This window comes from Bidens hawaiensis, unplaced genomic scaffold, assembly GCF_021521415.1.
Source record: "Bidens hawaiensis isolate Kalapana, Puna unplaced genomic scaffold, B.hawaiensis_p1.1 tig00050627_1, whole genome shotgun sequence".
Classification (NCBI taxonomy): domain Eukaryota; kingdom Viridiplantae; phylum Streptophyta; class Magnoliopsida; order Asterales; family Asteraceae; genus Bidens; species Bidens hawaiensis.
The window spans coordinates 45,739-69,391 of NW_027506161.1; the positions used below are offsets into that span (position 1 = coordinate 45,739).

Genomic DNA, 23,653 nt, shown 5'->3' on the forward strand with positions numbered 1-23,653 from the left:
TATAACAAATGTTATTTGTTGATAATTTAAAATGAAAAATTTAAACTCCCAAGTGCATAAACACATTCACTAACCCTTAAAAAATCCAAATAAATTCATAACTTATTCACCATCACCATCTTATCTACACAAAAACCATAAACACAAATCAAAACATAGCTCACCTCACCTCACCTCACCTCACTTCATTCAGCCCTAAGTAACCCGCGGTGGCGAGCTTACATCCGTTGTACTATAAAACGAGTCCTCAGGCCCGTTATAGTACGTCTCTTCCTTCTCATCATCCCACTTCACTATCTCCCGTATATACTTAAACGCTTCATCAACCGTCACACGGTCCCGGGCCCGCACTTGCCACACATACAGCTTTTGGGTGGTCAAAGATGCATACAAATCCTTGAACTTCACTGCCACATAATAGTAGGCTTGGTGAGCAAGGTTATGGTTGTTGGTGTAGGGTCGGACCGGGCTGAAGTCAGTGAACCATTCGCACACACTTAACGGGGTTTGCTTCAGTTTCTCCTCGAAAAGGTCGTATTTGTTTAGGATTAGAACGAATGGGGTGTCTTTGAAACATGGGTGTTTGACCATTGACTCGAAAAGTTCTTTGCTTTGGATCATCTTGTTTTGAAGAAGGGACCCGCTTCCCGAGGTGTCGGGCGATAGCCACATTTGGTCATAGTCACTTAGGGCGACACAAAAGACGACTACACGAACGTCCTCAAACATTTCCACCCAACGACAGCCTTCGTTCATTCCTTTTGCGTTTACTCTAATGAGTTGGTATCTAACAAAATGATCCATAAGAAAAGTAATAATAAATCATGGATTATAATTTGAAATTCAACTATATTGATAAAAAAAACTAAAAATAAAAAATCACAAGTTTATGGTCGGTTATAAACATGTTTACAGATTTTTATTTGTTTGCCCAAAATATAATTAGATTTATTAACTGAAATAAGTTTTAATCAACCCATGAGCAAAGCTGGCGGCTCACCGAATTAACCAAACTGTCTTTTACACTAACCAAAATGCTTTTAACCAAAACCGGTCAGTTTTGAAAAACTAAAAACCAAACGTCGGTTATAATTTTGGTTTTGGCTCATAAGTCATAACGGAACCAAACCATGACCACCCCCAATATTTTCCTCTTAAACTTATCTCTATATAATTTATTATATCAATTTATTTTTCAAATAATTTAAATTCTTCACAAGTAGCATAATTTCATTTTATTTTTATTTTTTTTCAACTTATTTTGGTGCATTTAACCAAATAGATTAAGGGCGATTTTGTGAGTGAATCTGGAGAAAAATATATATATACCTGGAAAGAGGTTGTGACTGACCATCAAGATTGTCAGTAAACGTCTCGGACATGGGGCTACGGTCATCAAGGGAGAATTCAATAAAAGCCAACCCATTTCCTTGGGTCACTCCTTCAGCGTATAATATGTCATGCTCGGATGGTTCATATTCGTTGCTAGAAACCTCAACCGCCTAAACCCGACACAACAAAACATTATAAACATGCTTGAAAAATAGTAAATCTTGTTGCTGTAATAAAATGGCCATTTTTGGAATTTGGCATTCGGATGAATTTTATGTCAACGGATTACATACTCGTTTTGTCATGTCATATGACAGAAGATGTAGATGTTGAAACAAAGTTTCTTTTTAAAATAAAAAGAAAGACAATATGGGCCCGTTTACTTATCATGGGTCGATTTAGGTTGAGTTCTATCTCTAATGGGTCAAATGCTTGAAATGAATTAAGATTAAAAAAGTTAGCAAAAGAAGGAAATGGTCAAAATGCTTCCAACATATAAAATAAAATAAAAAATATAAAGTCAGCAAAAGAGGGAAATGGTCAAACGGGTTGAAATGCTTCAAACGAATAAAATAAAATAAAGTCAGCAAAAGAGAAAAATAGTCAACCGGGTCAAAAGTCACCCAAGTGTACAATCTCCTAAAAAGCTTTATTAATTTTTATTTTAACCATGTAATAAATGGCATTTGCAATCGTGTTTATCCAACTCTACTATTATGGCCACCACGATTCCACCCACCGCATAAAAATTACTCATTTTGACCCGAACCCATTAAATAAAATGACAAACAACAGCCGAAAAATGATATAATAAACAAAATACCCGGCTTAGAAAGTACTCAGCAACATCGGGTAGAAAATGCAATTCACTTCTCCTTTTATAAGTTTCCTGAATGGCGGGATCCTTCCACACCTCTTCAACAAGCGGAGCATACTCGCGTGTTGCAGCCGGGAAAAACGCGTCCAAATCTCCGGTCGCAATAATATCAAGTAACCAATCAGAAAAATGCTTCAGCCTCAGGTTAAGCGAGTACACACAAACATCACTTTCTTCATCGTTGTCCTCATTGCCTGAAATTAAACAACACATTTATTAATGAAAACATTCTCCTAAAAGCGTGTATGTTTTTATAAATAAGTTTATATAATTATATACTTGTCTCGTTAGAATTCTTTTTCATCAATGCTTCTTCCTCGAAATGCTCTCGACCATCGAGCAATATGCTGAGGTATCTATACATGTTGCTTTGAATCATAAGCTTAATGTTTTGCAATTCTTCATCACTACAACGGTTGCCATATAAGAATTTTGCCTGCAAATTTAAATAAAACAGGATCATTATTTTACATTTAGTTTTTGTATTCATGTATAAAATATTATAAATAAGATTTTTACATGTTTTATATGGCTACCAACCCACCCATTTTGGCATGTTGTAGAGGTGGCAATTTTGACCTGTTTACTTAATAACAGGTCGATTCGAGTTTTATGTTTTCGTCTCTTAACGGGTTCAACAGAAAAAAATCAAGAATATAAAAGGGAACAGGTAAAAAATTGGTCAATCAATACTTAAATGCATAGATCATTTTAGTCCAAAATTAGTATATAATCAAAATAACATGATTTAGTAGTCATACTTAACAAAAATTTCAGACAAAAGTGTTAGTGGTGTGAATTTATAACACAACACGAACTAACACAAAATTTGCAGGTTTAGGTGTAAGTTTAGTCTAAACGGGTTCAAATCAGTTTCGGCTCGAACCCACTTAATTTTATAACCTAAAAAAAATATATGTTTACCATAACTTAAAAGACTAATTTGGTATTTTTTGACAAAATTTATATAAGAAACGATGTTACTGATCGGGTACATGCAAACACTTGGTTTCTAACACTAATGACTACGAAGCAATCACTCGCTGAAAAAGAGTGGTTTTTATAACTTAAAAAAAATTACCTGCTTAAAGATGGTGCTTGTTCCTGATCCTTCGAGTCCAAGTAACAAAAGCTTTTGAATTTTTTTGGGCTCAAAGTAATTAGGAACAGTATTGTAATTGCTGGGTTCATCCTTCTCTCTTTGTGGCACAGGCAACGATAACAATGAACAAAGAAGCCGTGTGCTCGCCTACAAAGAAACAAATAATTATTCTAAGTATTATACACACACTAGACCCCCCAAAAAAAGACAATTATATGATATTTTATATACCTTTTCCCATATGTTTCCTTTGATATTATTTTGGCCTTCCTCCTCATAACAACCGTCATCATAAACCCAAAAATGAGTGTCACGGGGACATTCAGCTGTAACAAATCGACAAAACGGAATTTAGAAGAATAGAGAAAATTAGTGGTGGAAGTTTTAACCCGTTTACTTGTGATGGTGGGAAATAAAAAAATAGTTATGCGTTACAGTCATACAAGGCGTATTTTTTTATAAAGTTTTTATGTGAGTACAGGAAGAATAATATATTTATTCATTATTCCAATCTAAAAATTTTTTAAATATAAGAAAACGGAAATGCAATGGGAATTCATCGCTTCTAATATACTAAAAGGATATATAGAAAGAAAATGTGTTAAGTTATAGAACCTATGCGTACAAATCATGTGTAAATTATATTTCCTACACGCAACTTACAAATGTATAGGTAAATGTTTAGAAATGAAGATTGCATATTAACAAATAAGGTTAATGGTTTGTATGTACAAGATAGACATTTGTATGTAAGAGGTAAAAGTTTTTAAAAATATGAACCATTAATAGAAAAAATTAAACAATATAGGTTTGTTCTTTTTATTCTCACAAGAATTTAGTGCTTTGTTTGTTAGTGTAATTATATTGTTTTTGCAATCACATTTAACACATTAATAATTTATGAAAAATAGATTTACGCTCAACACGCTCAACTCAGTCTTTGTAATTTCTCAACCATTCATGTAAACTTCTGTATTTCCGTTGCTTGCATTCGGACTAAGTTTCTCAGTAAAACTCAAATTTGAACTCACAACTCTATCAGGCTTTTCTCCATCCTGAAAAATTGAAACAAAATATTACAATATTTACATGAAAATACTTCTGACAGAAAAAAAAACAAAAAAACTAATAACTCTATAAATTAGATGAGAGTCACTCGCAGTGCATTTTTAATGCATAAAACCTCTTACATCAAATTATTATAAAGTCCAAATCATTATTGTAATAATATTATTTTTATAATCGGATTTGATTAACTAGTCACTAATTATCTATAATCGCCAAAAAAATTCTTTTATCGCCCACAATGTTACAACCCTTATAAATAATTACCGGTTTGACATGTTACCAACCCAAACCGACCCACCCATCTGGCCAAATTAGAAGTATATACATATCACATGTCATAACTTAAATGGATAGGGTATTTTGTGTCAAAAGTCAAAACTAGACGATAAAAGGGAAATTAGTATTCGATGTTTTAGTTTAAACCTAACTATATGGATTTGTACTTTTCTTGTAATCAATTGTGATATTATAGTACTACACTGCCGCTACATAAAGAAAACTCAACCATGAAAATTTGTGAGTTTGGGATAAGAATAGCTCAAGATCCTCTAGAACCTCTTAAACAATTAACAATAATAAATGATAATATTAGTAAGACACAACTATACAATAAATAATAAAATCTATAACAAAGCTCCAGAACAATAAATATTTAAAACAGAATATAGTAAAACATTTAAAAGGTTGATAAACTTTTTTTATCACAACAAAAAATTTAAAAGAAGTTTAATTATGATTGATTATATACCTTTCCCCAAAGACCAGATTCTTTATCATACCAATACATACTTCCCCGGTTTCAGTTTCCGTGGTGGTAACGGGCAGCCCAAAAGTTCAGCCATTTCCTCTGGTTTAAGCGGATACCCGTTAACAATTAACTGTTCGGGCCGAAGCTGATTAGCAGAACATTCCTTTTCAGCTTTCATTATCTGTTTAACTTCCAAAGGACTAAGTAAACGCGATAATAACCTTGAGTTCTCCCCCAAAATAAGACGTTTCAACTCGTCAATCGCCTCACCGAGACATGTAACGCACTTCCGACCCTAGGGCATCGATCCCATTGCTCTTAGAACACAATTGCTACAATATTTAGCATCACAAACTAAACAAGATTCTTTGCTTTCCCACTTTGCTTTACCGCACCGATAACAAACGCGTCGTTTTTGCGCCTTTTTCTTCTTCTCTTTAGAAACCGCTACGTATTCGGGATAACCTGGCCTCTCGACTTCTTTTCGTTCCGATCGATCAACAGTGTTGAAAGTTACAACCGGGCCCGTCGAGCTCCATTCGTGTGACCATCGTCACGGTTATGAACCGAACCGGGAGAGCCCGATGGGGAAGCCGAAAACGAGTCCGCGTTATGCAAAACCGAAATAACAGACTCTGAGCTTCCGGATAGTCTCGGGCTTTGATTCGGTGACTCGTTTACATCCGCGATATAAGAAGCGGGCAATGGGATCGGGTCGATTACAGGTGGGCCCGGGCCAACATTGCGAGTGATGGATCTTCTTGAACCGGAGAATGATTCGGCTAAGGATGCGGTCGGGATTGATCGAGTGTTTATATCTAAAGGTTCTACTCGAGGAAGCTCGTAAGATACATCGGGTCCCATGTATTCTATCGCGATCGAGTAATCAAGCTCATCACTTTCTTCAGGCAGTGGTGTTCCTTTAGGAAGCATCTTTTTTACTGTTTCTCTCCAATGTTTTTCCCTCTGGTCATCCATATCCTTCATCCCAGTTCTTTTAAGGTTTTCAAAAAACCAATTTTCTAACGAATTAGGACTTTATAACATCAGATTTAAACTACCCAGATCAGAAAACGATAAATCCGACCGATTTGTAAAACACCCAAATCAAATAACCAACAAAATCACTTCAATTTTGGGGGAATTCTTGAATCTTGAAAACACTCAAGCATTCTCAAGAAACGATTTTCGAATCGAGTTAGGGCTTCATATCATCAGATTTCACCAACCCAATTCAGAAATGATAGATTTGACTGATTTGTAAAAAACCCAAATCGGAATACCCGAAAAAAATCACTTCAATTCTGGAAAAACTCTTTCAAAAAATCAAGAGCCATAAAGAAACAAACTTTAACAAAATTAAGCTACAATTAGCACAAAAATGAACTAAAAATATAGTAATAAATTGACTAATTTATACAAACCCTAAATCAGATACCTGAATTATGCAAAAAATCCAATATGGGTGTTGATGATTTTGGTCAATATAAGGTGATAGTCAACAGCCATAAAGGACCCACCAAACACCACACAAGGAATCAACCAATTTGGGCACAAATTAAAGTCAAAGTCTTCATTTCAATTTCATCATAGCCGTCAAAGTCCACCTTTTTGGTAGATCTTTTCAAAAGCCTTCAACTTTGAACAAAAAGAATATTACAATTTACACCAAACCCATTTGAATCAGTCAAAATCTTGAAGTTTTACTACACGAGATTTGAAAGATTCAGCCTAAAACAATGGAAAATGACAGATTTAAAGATTTTGTCAGCCAAAAAAGGGCTTAATTTTATGGCTTTTTGAAAAGAAAAGAGTAAAGGGTTTGTAGAGTAAAAGGTATGAGGGGCGTGCGTGTAGGCTGTAGATAGATAATAACTATGTGTATATGTATATGTGTTTGTGTGTGTGTGTGTGTGTGTGTGTGTAATACATTATTATATTTTAACTGGGAAAGTGACAAGCAAAGGAAGATGAATCTGAAAGGAATTTACTTTTTTACCTTTTGGGATTATGAAAAGGGTAAAAATTCTAGAGAACAGTCATTGGAGGCAACATATACATGTGTGGATGGTTGTGTGAGAGAGAAGAAAGAGGGAAAGGAGGTGGTGAAGTGATGGTTTATTGATGATGGATTGATGGGGTTTGTGGAGACCATCTAATGTTGTTAGATAGTGTAATGTGTCATAAACATTATTTAGGTGTCTGGAATAATTGAAGGTTTTAACCAAGTTTAGGCTGGTGGGGGTCGTCCGTTATAGCGTGGCCATCACGCGTGATGGTCACGGGAACACCGCCGTCAGTCCTTACATCACGCGTGATGGTCACGGGAACACCGCCGTCAGTCCTTACATCACGCGTGATGGGGGGCGGCCGTGATGGCCATCATGCACTCAATTCCGACCATTAATGTGACCGTTGAGAGGAGATAAAAAAAAACTTAATTAACCTATATAAATATAATCAAATCCATCTTCAAATCCAACTCAAATCCTCTACTACAAACAACATTCTAACATCACACAAATGGAGGGTTCAAAAAAACGTGGCTCGGGTTCAAAGAAAACCCAATCCCGACCAAAGGTTCGACAAAATCTTGGCGAGCCAGCGAGATTCCGATTACAAGATGAACCCGACACAACCCAACCATTCCAACAACAACCTTTTCAACCACAACCGTTCCAAAACCAACCATTTCAATCTCAAACATTTAATTCACCGTTTTCATCGACACCGTATCAAAACCAACCGTTTATTCCACATTTTTCTAGCCAAATATTTCAAAATAATCCTTTTGAAACGTTTCAATCTCAACCGTCACAAGCGTTCATCGATCCTTTAAAGGATAACAATGTTATACATCAATTTGCACGTGCTTTTCGTGATGAAGACAACGATGTGGATGAAGATGAACCCGCGGAGGAGGATGCCATCGTCCGTAGACCTTGGTCGTCCGCGGAGGAGGTTGCCTTGACCAAGGCTTATTTACACGCCTTCGAAACAAAAAAACACGGAAACCAACAAAAACGAGAGTTGTTATGGTGTGACAACCGGTAATTTCCCAAACCCATAAGCTAAGTAATCAACCTAATAATTAGGTGATTGTAAATATTAAGCGCGTGCATTTGTTATGTGCGCCCTGCGCGAGCGCGCCATGTTAGTCAGCGCGTGCAGTTGTTATGTGCAACCTGCGCGAGCGCACCATGTTAAGAACCAGCGTGAGCATATGTTATATGCGCCATGCGTGAATGATTTGGCTTTATGTTTTCATGTAACTTAAACGTTATGTTGTCTATGGGTTGACCATCCCGCATGATGCTAAGGCGGGTGCATCCTACATCGTTTATGCGCGTGCGGAAGGGAACTAACCTACCCGCATGGCGGGAACGTTGAGAGCTAGTTTGTCTGAAGCTCCAAGATGGAATTGACTTCAACATGACTGATCACTATGTTGAAATACCAAGACCACCTGGAGAATCTACAAATGAAACTCAAATGTCCCTAACTGCGAGAAGGTTACGCACCTACCCGCAGCAAAGACATGTCCTATACGCAGAAAGCTATGCGCACCAAGTTATACGCGCAGAACACTTGGTCTATTCTCCAGTTAAGGAGATTACTCCCGCCCGAAAGGAAACAGTAGCGTGTTTCAGAGATTTTCCACTTTTTACTGTACACTGACAAAAGTACCTGAAAAAGCACACTGTAACATGAAAAGTCAACTGTCAGCCACCCTATTCTCACCAACCCCAGACCTGCATGTTCTGTCCAAATCAAATCAAAATCTTTTATCCACCACTCCACTCTTAAGTAAATAATAATAACTTCCATACTTTATCATCATTACATTTAGATATGAAAAGATTTCAATCCCCTAAAGCAAGGGATTGTGTTCCCTTGAGTTTGCCTATAAATTTGTAGCCTAAATTATCACCCAAAACACACTTCAAAGAACTACAAACTTGCACTAATCCTTTCCCAAGCATCCGTTGTTTCCAGCTCCGATCCTGTTACTAGGTAAGCCGAGAATATAACCTTGAGACCTACTATCCAACCCTTATATTCTCCTATTTCTTGATCTTAATATATATACTTGTTATTTAATCGTATTCTAGACCTTCGATTCCGAGGCCAACACCAAGAAAACCCGAATCTCGATTAATCCCTTAACAAGAACCTCAGGTGAGTCTCACAGCCCCTATTTTCACTGTTTTCACTGTTTTTAAACTGCTTTCGGGGCGAGGGACACGTACTTAAATAATGTTTTATCATGGTATACTTACAAGCTATGCAAGCGATTATGTGTTTAAGTTATGTTTCATGATGAGCAATGCAAACGGTTATCTAAGGTTTTCAATGTATGTGCGCTAGAACTCGAGTAAGTGATCACTTTACCATTGGAACTCTAAGGGTAGGGACTGCTGGTTTGATCCGCCCACTCGTAGGGGTCGCACCTCTTTGCATGGACGAGTGCCTGGCATGGGGCAGTACTATGGGGTTGAGCCCGCTCGTAGGGGTCGCGCCTCTTTGCATGGACGAGCACCTTGTTTTCCGGCACAACGTCTGCGCGTAACCCGCGGGACGGTATCCTTAGCTCGTAGGGGCAATGCCTCTTTGCATGGACGAGCACAGTTTCTCAGAATTGTTCGCGCGTAACCCGCGGGACAGTATCCTTAGCTCGTAGGGGCAATGCCTCTTTGCATAGACGAGCCTAGTTTTCCAGAAACGTCTGCGCGTAACTCGCGGGACGGTTTTACGTTATTTTAGCTCGTAGTGGCTGCGCCACTTACATAGACGAGCACCGTATCCAGAATTTGTTCACGCGTAACCCGCGGAACGATTTTTATCAGAATATTGTCAGAATTATGTGTTAATACGATTTTACCAAGCAGATGTTAATGAGGTTGCCAGAAATGTTTCAGAATGATTTTATCAAGTTACTAAAACTTGTGAACTCACTCAGTTTATACTGATTCAAATGTTTTTACGTGTCTTTCAGGAGATAACTAGGTAGCGCATGGAGTCACACTTAGAGCACCACACGCTGAACATCTAAAACAAGCTTTTTGGAAGATTTTGGTTTTATCCCCTCGATGCGCACGGTTACCCGCCGCGCAAGGGGATATGGCGAGGAAATCTTCAGTTTTATACTTGGATGTTTTTTTTTTGTAATCTTTGAACAATGTAATGTGTTTGTACTAAACTTCTCATGCGCAATAAAAATCTTTGAATGTTTTGCAATGGCCCGTGCTTAATTATCAATCCCCACTCGTGCGCGCCCGGCTGTTTCCGCCGCTCAGGGCCGGGTGTGACAGATTGGTATCAAAGCACTGGTTATAGCGAACTAGGAAAAGAAGTTTTTAACCTAGACTATAACCTTTGGGGAATCGCATGAAATATTTTTCAAAGAATATTTTCAAAAGAATATTTTCAAAAGAAAAATCACACACGCACTTAGGAACACGGGTCACAGTGTCTAGAGATAAGAACATTATGTGCTCTGAGTACATGCGCTAAGTTTGTTATATTTTCTTTTTATGAAAAGAATGCCTCCAACCAGAGCCAAGGGAATTACCATGACACCCGAGGGGCTCGCAGAAATAATCGCGCAGGCGATTGCAACGCATGAGGCCAGCAAGGCCGAATCTAGTCAGGGTCGCCAAGAGAACGAGACCCCAGAACCCGAATCCGGAGCCTTGAACAAAGGATGCTCCTATAAAACATTCATGGCCTGTAGGCCTTGGCCGTTCAAAGGCACCGAAGGAGCCATTGGGCTCTACAATTGGATTGACAAGATGGAGACCGTTCTCTCCATCAGCGGATGTAGTGAAAACCAGAAGGTCCTTTACGCGACCTGCATGTTCCAAGAAGCAGCTTCGTCTTGGTGGAAGCTCCAAGTAAAGACTTTGGGGCGAGAAGTTGCTCTTCACAAGACCTGGGAAGAATTGAAAGAAATGATGATGAGAAAGTTCTGCTCTCGCGCAGAAATTCAGAGCTTGCAACAAGAATTCTGGAACCACACCATGGTAGGAACGGATATCGATGCCTACACCAATCGTTTCAACGAGCTTTGCCAGCTGGTGCCAGACATGGCAAACACAGAAGAAAAGAAAATCGAGAGGTACATCTTTGGGTTACCTCCTGTCGTTAGAGTCCCGCTCAACGCCGCCGCACCTCCGACCTTTGACGAGGCGGTTGCGCGAGCCATCACCCTTACAAGGGATACGGTTCGTGCGGGTATGTTGACCGCTCGCTTGAACGAGCAGCGAACCTCTGACTCCAAGAGGAAATGGAACTCCCACCGAGGGTCAGACTTCAAGCAGCCACCGCCCAAGAAGCAGGAAAGCACAAGGGTTTACGCGATTCAAGCCGCGGAACCATCAAGGAAAGGATACAGCGGGCCTCGCCCATGGTGCAGCAAATGCAAGTATCACCACGAGGGTGAATGCGCAAAAATCGAATGCGCCAAATGTGGCAGACCAGGACACAAGGCGATGAATTGTCGCATCAGAGAAGCTGGATCGAGCGACAGCTGCTACGCATGCGGGAAGCCTGGACACTTCAGTCGGGATTGCCCACAGAAAGGAAACCAAGCTCGCGGGAGAGCTTTTGTGATCGGCGCGGGTGAAGCAAAGGAAGAGCCGAATGTGGTAACCGGTACGTTTTTGCTTAACGGTCATTATGCATCTGTCTTATTTGATACTGGCGCTGACCTAAGTTTTATATCCCATGAGTTTAAAAACTCCCTGGGCTTAGCGACCAGTAGGCTAGACAAACCTTATACTATAGAACTAGCCAATGGTAGGCAGTTATGCGCGAATGAAAGGACTGAGCAATGTGTATTAGTCATGGGAGGTCATGAGTTCAATATAAACTTGTTGCCAATAGATTTGGGAAGTTTCGATATTGTGGTAGGTATGGATTGGTTGGTCGAGAATCTCGCGGAGATTGTTTGTCATGAGAAGCAGGTTCGGATTCCACTGTTGAACGGAGAAACTTTGATGATTCAAGGGGAAAGAAAGGGAGTTGCGACGAAACTGATTTCGTGCCTAAAGGCGCGCAAGTGCCTAAGGAAAGGGTACTACGCCTTCCTGGCGCATGTAATAGAGAAGGGAGATGAGCGAAGAATTGAAGACTTACCTGTAGTGCGCGAATTTCCAGAAGTTTTTCCTAAAGATCTGCCCGGATTGCCGCCACCGCGACAAATCGAGTTTCGAATTGATTTGGTCCCAGGAGCTGCGCCAGTAGCCCGAGCGCCTTATCGATTAGCTCCATCTGAGATGCAAGAGCTATCCAATCAGTTACAGGAACTTTTGGATAAGGGTTTCATACGCCCAAGCTTTTCACCTTGGGGAGCTCCAGTACTGTTTGTTAAGAAGAAGGATGGTTCGTTCCGGATGTGTATTGACTACAGGGAGCTGAATAAGCTGACAGTCAAAAATCGGTACCCCTTACCGAGGATTGACGACTTATTTGACCAGTTGCAGGGATCCAGTTATTATTCGAAGATAGATCTACGGTCAGGATACCACCAACTTAGGGTCCATGAGGAAGACGCGCCAAAGACAGCCTTCCGAACCAGATATGGCCATTATGAGTTCTTAGTGATGCCTTTCGGGCTAACTAATGCGCCGGCTATATTCATGGATCTGATGAACCGTGTGTGCAAACCATACTTGGACAAGTTTGTGATTGTGTTTATAGATGATATTCTAATTTACTCTCGAACCAAGGCCGAGCATGAGCAACACTTGAGGTTGATTTTGGAATTGTTAAGGAAAGAAAGGTTGTATGCAAAGTTTTCTAAATGTGAGTTTTGGCTTAGAGAGGTTCACTTTCTCGGTCACGTTGTAAACGAGAAAGGAATACACGTCGATCCTTCTAAGGTTAAAGCCATCGAAAACTGGGAAGCGCCAAAAACCCCAACTGAGGTGAGGCAATTCCTTGGACTAGCTGGCTACTATCGACGCTTCATTGAGAACTTCTCCAAGTTAGCTCTACCTCTGACCGCGCTAACTCAGAAAGACAAGGCGTTTATTTGGGGCGAGAATCAGGAAGCGGCATTTCAAATGTTGAAACAGAAGTTATGTAGTGCGCCAATTTTATCTTTACCCGAGGGGACGGATGACATCGTCGTTTACTGCGACGCTTCACACCAGGGACTCGGATGTGTCCTTATGCAGCGAGACAAAGTTATAGCGTATGCCTCGCGCCAACTCAAGACCAATGAAAAGAACTACACAACGCATGATTTAGAACTTGGAGCGGTTGTCTTCGCGCTAAAGATTTGGCGCCATTACCTCTACGGTACGAAATGTGTAATCTTTACGGATCATAAGAGCCTCCAACATATATTCAATCAGAAGGATTTAAACATGAGGCAACGAAGATGGGTTGAATTGTTGAATGATTATGATTGCGAGATCAAGTATCATCCGGGGAAAGCGAATGTGGTAGCAGACGCGCTAAGCAGAAAGGAGCGAATAAAAACACTACGGGTCAAGGCCCTAAAGCTAACAATTCACGCAGAGCTCTCTACGCGCATCCGAGACGCTCAGCAAGAAGCCTTGAAACCAGAGTTTGTTAAAACTGAATCCCTTGGGGGTATGATTAAGAATTTGGAACTTAAAGGGAACACTCGATATTTTGCCAACCGCATATGGGTCCCTCTCAAGGGAGGACTGCGCGAGCAGGTATTAAACGAAGCTCACAAGACGCGGTATTCCGTACATCCTGGCGCAGACAAGATGTACCAAGATGTTAAAATGTTGTATTGGTGGCCCAATCTTAAAGGCGCCATCGCGACACATGTCAGTAAGTGCCTGACGTGTTCAAAGGTAAAGGCTGAATACCAGAAGCCGTCGGGGTTACTTCAACAGCCAGAAATTCCCATGTGGAAGTGGGAACAAATCTCCATGGATTTCATCACCAAACTACCAAGGACACCTGGGGGTTACGACACGATATGGGTTATTGTAGATCGGCTAACTAAGTCAGCGCACTTCCTGCCGATTAAAGAAACTGATAAAATGGAAAAGTTAGCCCGACTATATATTCGAGAAGTAGTTTCAAAACATGGAGTCCCAGTGTCCATCATTTCTGATAGAGATAGTCGGTTCACCTCAAGGTTTTGGAGATCATTACAAGAGGGGTTAGGTACTCGACTGGACATGAGTACGGCTTATCACCCCCAAACGGATGGACAAAGCGAACGAACGATCCAGACATTGGAAGATATGCTGCGCGCGTGCGCGATCGATTTTGGAGGTAGTTGGGATACCCACCTTCCGTTGGTTGAATTTTCTTACAATAACAGTTATCACACAAGCCTCAAGGCAGCGCCGTTTGAAGCGTTATATGGGCGCAAGTGTAGATCCCCACTGTGTTGGGCTGAAGTGGGCGACAAGCAAATGACTGGTCCAGAAGTGATCCAAGAAACAACAGACAAGATTTTTCAGATAAGGGATCGCCTTAAGGCAGCACGCGACAGACAGAAAAGTTATGCTGATATGAGAAGGAAACCGTTGGAGTTTCAAGTAGGGGATAAAGTACTTTTGAAAGTCTCTCCATGGAAGGGAGTCCCCCGTTTCGGTAAGCGAGGAAAGCTAAATCCGCGCTACATTGGACCATTTGAGATCCTGGAGAGGATCGGTCCAGTTGCTTATAAACTCCGTCTACCCGCCAAACTCAGTGGAGTTCATGATACGTTTCATGTATCCAACCTCAAGAAGTGTTTATCTGACGAAACGTTGATTTTACCGTTGGGAGAAATTCATATTGACAAACAGCTGCACTTCGTAGAAGAACCCATAGCAGTAACCGATTGGAAAGAACAAAAGTTACGCAGAAGCAAAATCAAGTTAGTAAAGGTTCAATGGAACTCGAGGCGTGGGCCTGAATTCACTTGGGAAAGAGAAGACCAGATGCGCACAAAATACCCACACCTCTTTCAGAACCTGGCTTCTGCCAGCAACGTCTCCTAAATTTCGGGACGAAATTCGTTTTAACGAGGGGAGAATGTGACAACCGGTAATTTCCCAAACCCATAAGCTAAGTAATCAACCTAATAATTAGGTGATTGTAAATATTAAGCGCGTGCATTTGTTATGTGCGCCCTGCGCGAGCGCGCCATGTTAGTCAGCGCGTGCAGTTGTTATGTGCAACCTGCGCGAGCGCACCATGTTAAGAACCAGCGTGAGCATATGTTATATGCGCCATGCGTGAATGATTTGGCTTTATGTTTTCATGTAACTTAAACGTTATGTTGTCTATGGGTTGACCATCCCGCATGATGCTAAGGCGGGTGCATCCTACATCGTTTATGCGCGTGCGGAAGGGAACTAACCTACCCGCATGGCGGGAACGTTGAGAGCTAGTTTGTCTGAAGCTCCAAGATGGAATTGACTTCAACATGACTGATCACTATGTTGAAATACCAAGACCACCTGGAGAATCTACAAATGAAACTCAAATGTCCCTAACTGCGAGAAGGTTACGCACCTACCCGCAGCAAAGACATGTCCTATACGCAGAAAGCTATGCGCACCAAGTTATACGCGCAGAACACTTGGTCTATTCTCCAGTTAAGGAGATTACTCCCGCCCGAAAGGAAACAGTAGCGTGTTTCAGAGATTTTCCACTTTTTACTGTACACTGACAAAAGTACCTGAAAAAGCACACTGTAACATGAAAAGTCAACTGTCAGCCACCCTATTCTCACCAACCCCAGACCTGCATGTTCTGTCCAAATCAAATCAAAATCTTTTATCCACCACTCCACTCTTAAGTAAATAATAATAACTTCCATACTTTATCATCATTACATTTAGATATGAAAAGATTTCAATCCCCTAAAGCAAGGGATTGTGTTCCCTTGAGTTTGCCTATAAATTTGTAGCCTAAATTATCACCCAAAACACACTTCAAAGAACTACAAACTTGCACTAATCCTTTCCCAAGCATCCGTTGTTTCCAGCTCCGATCCTGTTACTAGGTAAGCCGAGAATATAACCTTGAGACCTACTATCCAACCCTTATATTCTCCTATTTCTTGATCTTAATATATATACTTGTTATTTAATCGTATTCTAGACCTTCGATTCCGAGGCCAACACCAAGAAAACCCGAATCTCGATTAATCCCTTAACAAGAACCTCAGGTGAGTCTCACAGCCCCTATTTTCACTGTTTTCACTGTTTTTAAACTGCTTTCGGGGCGAGGGACACGTACTTAAATAATGTTTTATCATGGTATACTTACAAGCTATGCAAGCGATTATGTGTTTAAGTTATGTTTCATGATGAGCAATGCAAACGGTTATCTAAGGTTTTCAATGTATGTGCGCTAGAACTCGAGTAAGTGATCACTTTACCATTGGAACTCTAAGGGTAGGGACTGCTGGTTTGATCCGCCCACTCGTAGGGGTCGCACCTCTTTGCATGGACGAGTGCCTGGCATGGGGCAGTACTATGGGGTTGAGCCCGCTCGTAGGGGTCGCGCCTCTTTGCATGGACGAGCGCCTTGTTTTCCGGCACAACGTCTGCGCGTAACCCGCGGGACGGTATCCTTAGCTCGTAGGGGCAATGCCTCTTTGCATGGACGAGCACAGTTTCTCAGAATTGTTCGCGCGTAACCCGCGGGACAGTATCCTTAGCTCGTAGGGGCAATGCCTCTTTGCATAGACGAGCCTAGTTTTCCAGAAACGTCTGCGCGTAACTCGCGGGACGGTTTTACGTTATTTTAGCTCGTAGTGGCTGCGCCACTTACATAGACGAGCACCGTATCCAGAATTTGTTCACGCGTAACCCGCGGAACGATTTTTATCAGAATATTGTCAGAATTATGTGTTAATACGATTTTACCAAGCAGATGTTAATGAGGTTGCCAGAAATGTTTCAGAATGATTTTATCAAGTTACTAAAACTTGTGAACTCACTCAGTTTATACTGATTCAAATGTTTTTACGTGTCTTTCAGGAGATAACTAGGTAGCGCATGGAGTCACACTTAGAGCACCACACGCTGAACATCTAAAACAAGCTTTTTGGAAGATTTTGGTTTTATCCCCTCGATGCGCACGGTTACCCGCCGCGCAAGGGGATATGGCGAGGAAATCTTCAGTTTTATACTTGGATGTTTTTTTTTTGTAATCTTTGAACAATGTAATGTGTTTGTACTAAACTTCTCATGCGCAATAAAAATCTTTGAATGTTTTGCAATGGCCCGTGCTTAATTATCAATCCCCACTCGTGCGCGCCCGGCTGTTTCCGCCGCTCAGGGCCGGGTGTGACATATGGAGACGTGTTATTGCACATTTCGAAAAACTTCCCGGTGCAATCGATCGAAACATGGATAAAATGACTTCCAAGTGGGGAGATTTGAATAGAAAAATGTCAAAATTTAATGCTTGCTACATCCAATTGGTAATTATTTTTTTAAATTTATTTGTTAAATTTTTTTTATAATTTATTACTTTATTTTTACAATTTTGATATATATATATATTTTTCGAAATGTTTTGTAGAGCCGAGCTCCACAAAGTGGAGCGAGCGAGGCGACTATCATAAAGAACGCCTTGAGCAATTATATCAAGATTTTCCGACATAAATCTTTTCCCCACTTGGATGTGTGGGAGATTGCGAGACACCACCCGAAGTGGGAACCGGTTCCAGTGATCGACATGGACGGACCAACGGCTCCAAGGAAAAAAGGATCTTCTTCAAAAAGATCAAAAACTTCCGATTCCGGGAACTACACAACGTTTACCGACGGCTTGTCAAGCAACACGCCGAACATGAACTTGAACGATCAACCCGGAGACGATCCCGACGAAGACACACCCACACCCACACGACTGCATCACAAGAAAAGTGGGGAATCGTCAAGATTAGGAAAGGAAACGGTGGCCGAGGACTTCAACGAATACAAGTCCGCTAAGTTGGCGGAAATGGTCGAGACGAAGGAGCGAAAGCAACTAGCTCTTGCTTCAAAATTAAAACGTGACGAGGCGTATATCAACCATTTGAATGAAAACCAAAAAAACACCGATTTAACATTCATCGTACAACCGCACGAACATCTTAACGAACCCTTTAGATCGATCCTACTTCAACGCAAACGCGAGCTATGCGAGAAGTGAGGTTGGGAAGCACGGTAGGTTTTTTTTAATTTATTTATCTTTGTAATATTTATTTAATCTTGTTTTATTTTTTATTTAATTTAACCTTGTTTTAGTATTTATTGTAAAAAAAATACAAAAATAAAAAAAAATTCTATCACACCACCACCCCCACCAAAATTTCATCACTAGTGATGGAAAGTGGTGGGGTGAGGTGGCACACCGTGATTGGTGGTTGCAAGTTATGGTTTTTAAACCATCCCCACCCCCCTTATGGTTGGAATTTTATTACACCTCTTTAATATATTTTTGAATATTTTAAGTCTTTTTTTGTTTTTACATTTTAACGGTGATGTATTTGTATTAATAAAAAGACGATTCAAGTTCCGGATTGATTATCAAACACGAAGTAAACGACTAACTCTCGTTTATATTAATCAGAAAATATTACTCAAAAAACTGATTACAATCTCTCAAACCCTAACTTGATTCGACTCTTGACGAACCCTAACTCGGTTGCACCAACTTTTTACTCTATAATGTCTAACCATAACTCGGCTTATATACACTAACCTAACTTGCTAGCTAAGACATTACCTGTTATAATTATAATACAATTAGGAAACATAATGTGATTAGGAAACATAACCAACTAAGATCAGCTTGTCAACATTGGTCTCAAGTTCACCGACTTGTGACCTGGAGTCCGAAATTACTTTCAACCACAATTACTAGTAAGACACTAGAGCTAGTAAGTTGCATTGTATAATTGAATATCTAATCCCTTAGTTACCATCAAACTTGCACCATGATTTGCAAACTTGATTGGCTATTAACATGATTTAGATGTTATCTATGTTGTATGTTGAGTTGTATATGTTGTAGATAAGATGGAAAGAAGTTTAAAAGTGATACAAACTTGAATGACTTGAAACTTACGTATAATACACGCACATGCTTATTATATGATGGTCTGCACGAGTGTACACCACAAGCTATTGTATCCGCTTCTAAATAACCGAAGGAAAAAGGGGGATGGCATATAATGTGTCGACGATGTATTATACGCCATATACGATTTTGATAACTTGGGTGTGTTACTTAGGTGTTTAATGTGTAACCTCACTTGGTTCTTTGCTAATACTGTGTGTGTGCATATATTTTCTTTCTAGTTAAACTCATCGAACGAGAGAAATCTAGATTAAGTCTCAAGATGGATCGTCAGACACAATCTTTTTGTAAGGTGTGAAACTAAGTTGTATCAGGATTAAGTTTCGATGTTTTGAAAGTAGTTGTGATTCATGAAAAGGGCTGTAAAGTTTAAATGGCACACACGCATTCAATATTTGAAAAAGTTAGGACTATTTTTCATAGTGAGATTATCTTTTAGTCTAAAATTTTTGGTGTTATAATAAATAATTAACTCCCGTAAATCATATTTTTCAAGCACTTATTGCAAGTTAATTATTTTGTTTAATGCATTCAAATGATTTGTCTGCTTTTCTTTTTATGTACCTATAAAACCGAATTCACAACTTTTTTTAAGAATAGCCGGCAAAGAAATCTTAACGAATATGCACACAAAGCGTTTCTATAGAAAAAACACACAATGTTTTGTGATATCTTATAAAAAGAGAGTTCTCTCATGTAGTACAACTACGGTCAATATACTGAAAGTCAGACATGCATTGAAAAAAAATATATTTTACGAATACCGTGTTTATAAAGTGTCCTCGTACTTACATTTTATCTATTTATTTTTGAAAATAAATCATGATCAAATTGTTAATATAAAATAACGAAGTACAAGAACACATTTAACCATAAAATTTGTCTAATTGTGTCACACCCCGACTAGCACAATGCGGAAGCGTAAAACGGGAATGTAACAGACACCTCCGATATCAACAACATTGTTTATAAAGAAACATTACACACTAATTTACATTATATTACATTGACATATCTTTGTGTTCAAACTAGGTGTTACAGCAAAATACGTTCGTTAAACTATTCTATTCGTACTAATAACCTTGCATCTATTCACATAGCATCGAGCATGTTCCACAGTAGATAGCACGACATCACCTTATTCCAACTTTGGTAATCCTGAAGAGCAGTTTAAAACGGGTCAACTACTGGAGTTGGTGAGTTTCACGAGTTTCAAGAAAACAGTTATGAATATTCACAAGTTAACACTTGTAATCATGATATGGGTATGTATGTAAATGATGTAATTATGCTAAGCTACAGTGAAGCCTTGACTGTATGTGATGCGTGCATCCATTTCCCACGCTCAATCAACCACTGTGGCCCCCCTTCCGCCCACAACATGCCCCGGTAGCTATGTCTAACACTACATAGCCTGTATATATAAATATGGTCATGTGCAAATGGCGCTATGTGACACGGCAACCAGGCCGATTCCGTTTGGGTTTGTCAAACCAATAGTACTATTCACAAGCCACCGGCTCGAAGTTAATCACTGTTTTCGTGGGGACTTTCATATGTTAGCACTTATATAATTCACATCATTACAGTTTTCAGATATGTATACATAATCAAACATGTTTTTCACCCCAAAAGTTCGTAAAACTGTTTAAAGAGTGGGGTCATGAAACTCACTGTTTAGTAGATACTCAGCACTGTGTCAGCTCACGGTTTGTTCGGTTTGCTATCACTAGTTCCTATAATCAATATTATAATAATATTAATATTTTATATTATTATAATCTCAATACTAAACTGGGTTGTATAACTAATCTGGGTATAGCTGGAACGCCCAGAAAGTAGCAATAGGCTTAGGTTGTGATGTTGTTCAATGTCTAATACTTAAAACCAAACTTGGCTCAGTTTCCCGTTTTCCCAGTTGCGCCAAGTTGTTCGTTTACGTGTTCTGAAAACAGCTATGGGGAAATAAACTTGGGTAAATGTGTTGGTTAATAAAATGATTAAGTTATAAAGAAAGATCACATATTGGGGTCCCGGATTAGCTACGGGACCCGTTTCCGTTTATTCAATTTGATTTGAGAAGAAACGCGCACAATATATCCAGATTGTCCAGGTTTCTCATAGAAAGGTTCGTTTTTACTTAATTAATCCAAAAATATGATTTTTGATCACTCTTGGTATTTTAATATTCCCGCAGGTTCGTGAATCTCAAACTTGCCGGTTTTTATTAAAATTGAATTTGTTTAATCTTCAAATTAGCATAATTAATTAACTGTTAATCATTAAATTATGAAAATTTAGCCACTTATCAATTAAAATATGTAGATTTTTATAAAAATATTTCTTGAAATATTTACAGATTTATTAATTTTTTAAAATTCATTATTACTGCTATATTTAGCCTGAAAATCGTCTGTTTATCCCAAACGATTTCCAAAAATTCCACAAAAATTCTTGAATACTCAAATCATGTCTCAAAACAACATGTATCAATTCCAGAATGCAATAAGCTTGTTCAATATTCTTTTCGGCCCAAATTCGGCTATAAAAATTCATATGAACGCATATGCACAAAACACCCTTAAACTTTTCCAAATGATCCCAAATTTTATATGTGATCAAAATATACCAAATCTGAGTTCACCACAAAATTTTATAATTTTTCAAGCATTATATTCATTTTTCCCAAATAAACGTCCCAATTCGGTAATAAATTCGCCAAATATTCTCGGATTGTCAAAAAATTACCAAATTTAGACAGGGACTCAATGATATGGTCCCTGATGTTCCTAAAATTTTCAAGATCTAACAATATGCACATCACAACCTTAACCTAAACAGCCCGTAAGCGAGTGTTTCGGCATTACATTAGTGGTTTTGGTTCGTTTCCGCCTTTCTAATTGTAACATCCAACTTTAGTTAAATAAATAACAGAAAGTTTTGTTAATAGTTGTGTGTCGTTATAGTAGTTGGGAAGTAGGAATTGGGAATGGGTGGTGGGACCCATGAAACCCCCTCTATATAAATCCAACCACTTTTTCCTTTTCTTTTCCTTTTTCATCCAAACACACAAACACACACACACTCAAGAAACACACACATACTTTCTCTCTAGCACTCGGATTTAAAATCCAAGCCAAGGAAGCGTGGAATCTCGTGTTTAACATCATCAAGCAACAAGAATCACGTCCAGATCTACGTATTGTCCATATCTGAACTCGAACCCGAAGCAAAAGGTGGGTTTCCGTTTAAATGGTTAAGTTTTATGGTTAGAATCGTCATGCAAACAGATATAATGATAGATCGGGTTGTAAAATGTAAGAAAAATATAAACTTGGTAAGTTATAACCTCTTGGGTGCACTTTGTGATAAAAGGGTGGTGTTTTGACTTTGAGAGATGGGTTCAGGATCAGGTGCATGGGGTCAGAATGTGTCGAAAGTTGGGAAGAAGTAAAAATCAGGTCCTGAGGAAGAGCCACGAAGTAAAATGGCTTTAAAATGGTAAAAACGAAGAAAGGAAGGCATTTCGCTTCGCTCAGCCTTGAGAAGCGAAACAGGCATTTCGCTTCGCTCAGCCATGCGAAGCGAAACGCTCCCATGCGAAGCGAAACGCTCTCATGCGATGCAAAACAGTTCCATGCGAAGCGGAATTCTTCCATGCGAAATTTTATAAAATTCATTTTTCTGATGCATTTTTTTCAGCTCAACCCCAGCCAGGGGCGCTGCCCCTTGGACCATGCTAGGGGCTGCCGCCCCTAGACCCCGCTACCAGGGGCGCTGCCCCCGGATCCCCATTAGTTGAGGGTTTCATAAATTTAGATGTAGGAAATAGTGGTAATAGATAATTGACACGCGTAAGGTATTGTACAGTTAACCGTGCTCAACTAAAGAAGGGAATTACCATTAACGACGAGAGAAATCGACTCCAGGTGAGTTCTAGCCCCATTTCTCTTTAAAATGTTTTCGGGGCTGTGTGCATACTCGTATGTGATTGTTAATACATTTACTTAATTGATAAGTGTATGATACGTGTATGACTATGTATTGGATGTTATTACTATATAATGATAGTATGAATGAGCATGTATATATATATATATATACTATTATATACATGAGACAAGTAAAATATGCACGTATGATAAATGTATGGTTATTCGAGGCAGTAGGGACCAGACCCTTATAATATATGTGATGTTGGGGACCAGACCCTTATAATATCTGTGATGTTAGGGACCAGACCCTTATAATATTTGTGATGATAGGGACCAGACCCTTATAATATATGTGATGATAGGGACCAGACCCTTACAATATCTGTGATGTTTAATGTAGAATAGCTTATGGTATACCATAGGGTTTTATGAAAGAAAGTATGTAAGTACGTATGCATGTATATAAAGTATGTGTGAAAGAAGTAATAGCAAAGTAAGGTATGAATACGTATCTTCGGACGCGTATG

The 23,653-nt window shown here is 39.5% G+C and overlaps 1 pseudogene across 1 annotated transcript; it reads right to left on the reverse strand.

Annotated features, from left to right (window-relative positions):
- Positions 1-81: 81 nt before the first annotated feature.
- LOC143616912 (extra-large guanine nucleotide-binding protein 3-like) lies at positions 82-6,131 on the reverse strand (annotated as a pseudogene). Its single transcript, XR_013150742.1, has 8 exons — positions 5,128-6,131; positions 4,221-4,366; positions 3,543-3,639; positions 3,291-3,458; positions 2,489-2,645; positions 2,156-2,403; positions 1,330-1,502; positions 82-787 (listed from the first exon to the last, which is right to left on the reverse strand). The product of XR_013150742.1 is annotated as an extra-large guanine nucleotide-binding protein 3-like (transcript).
- Between the last annotated feature and the right edge of the window lie 17,522 nt (positions 6,132-23,653).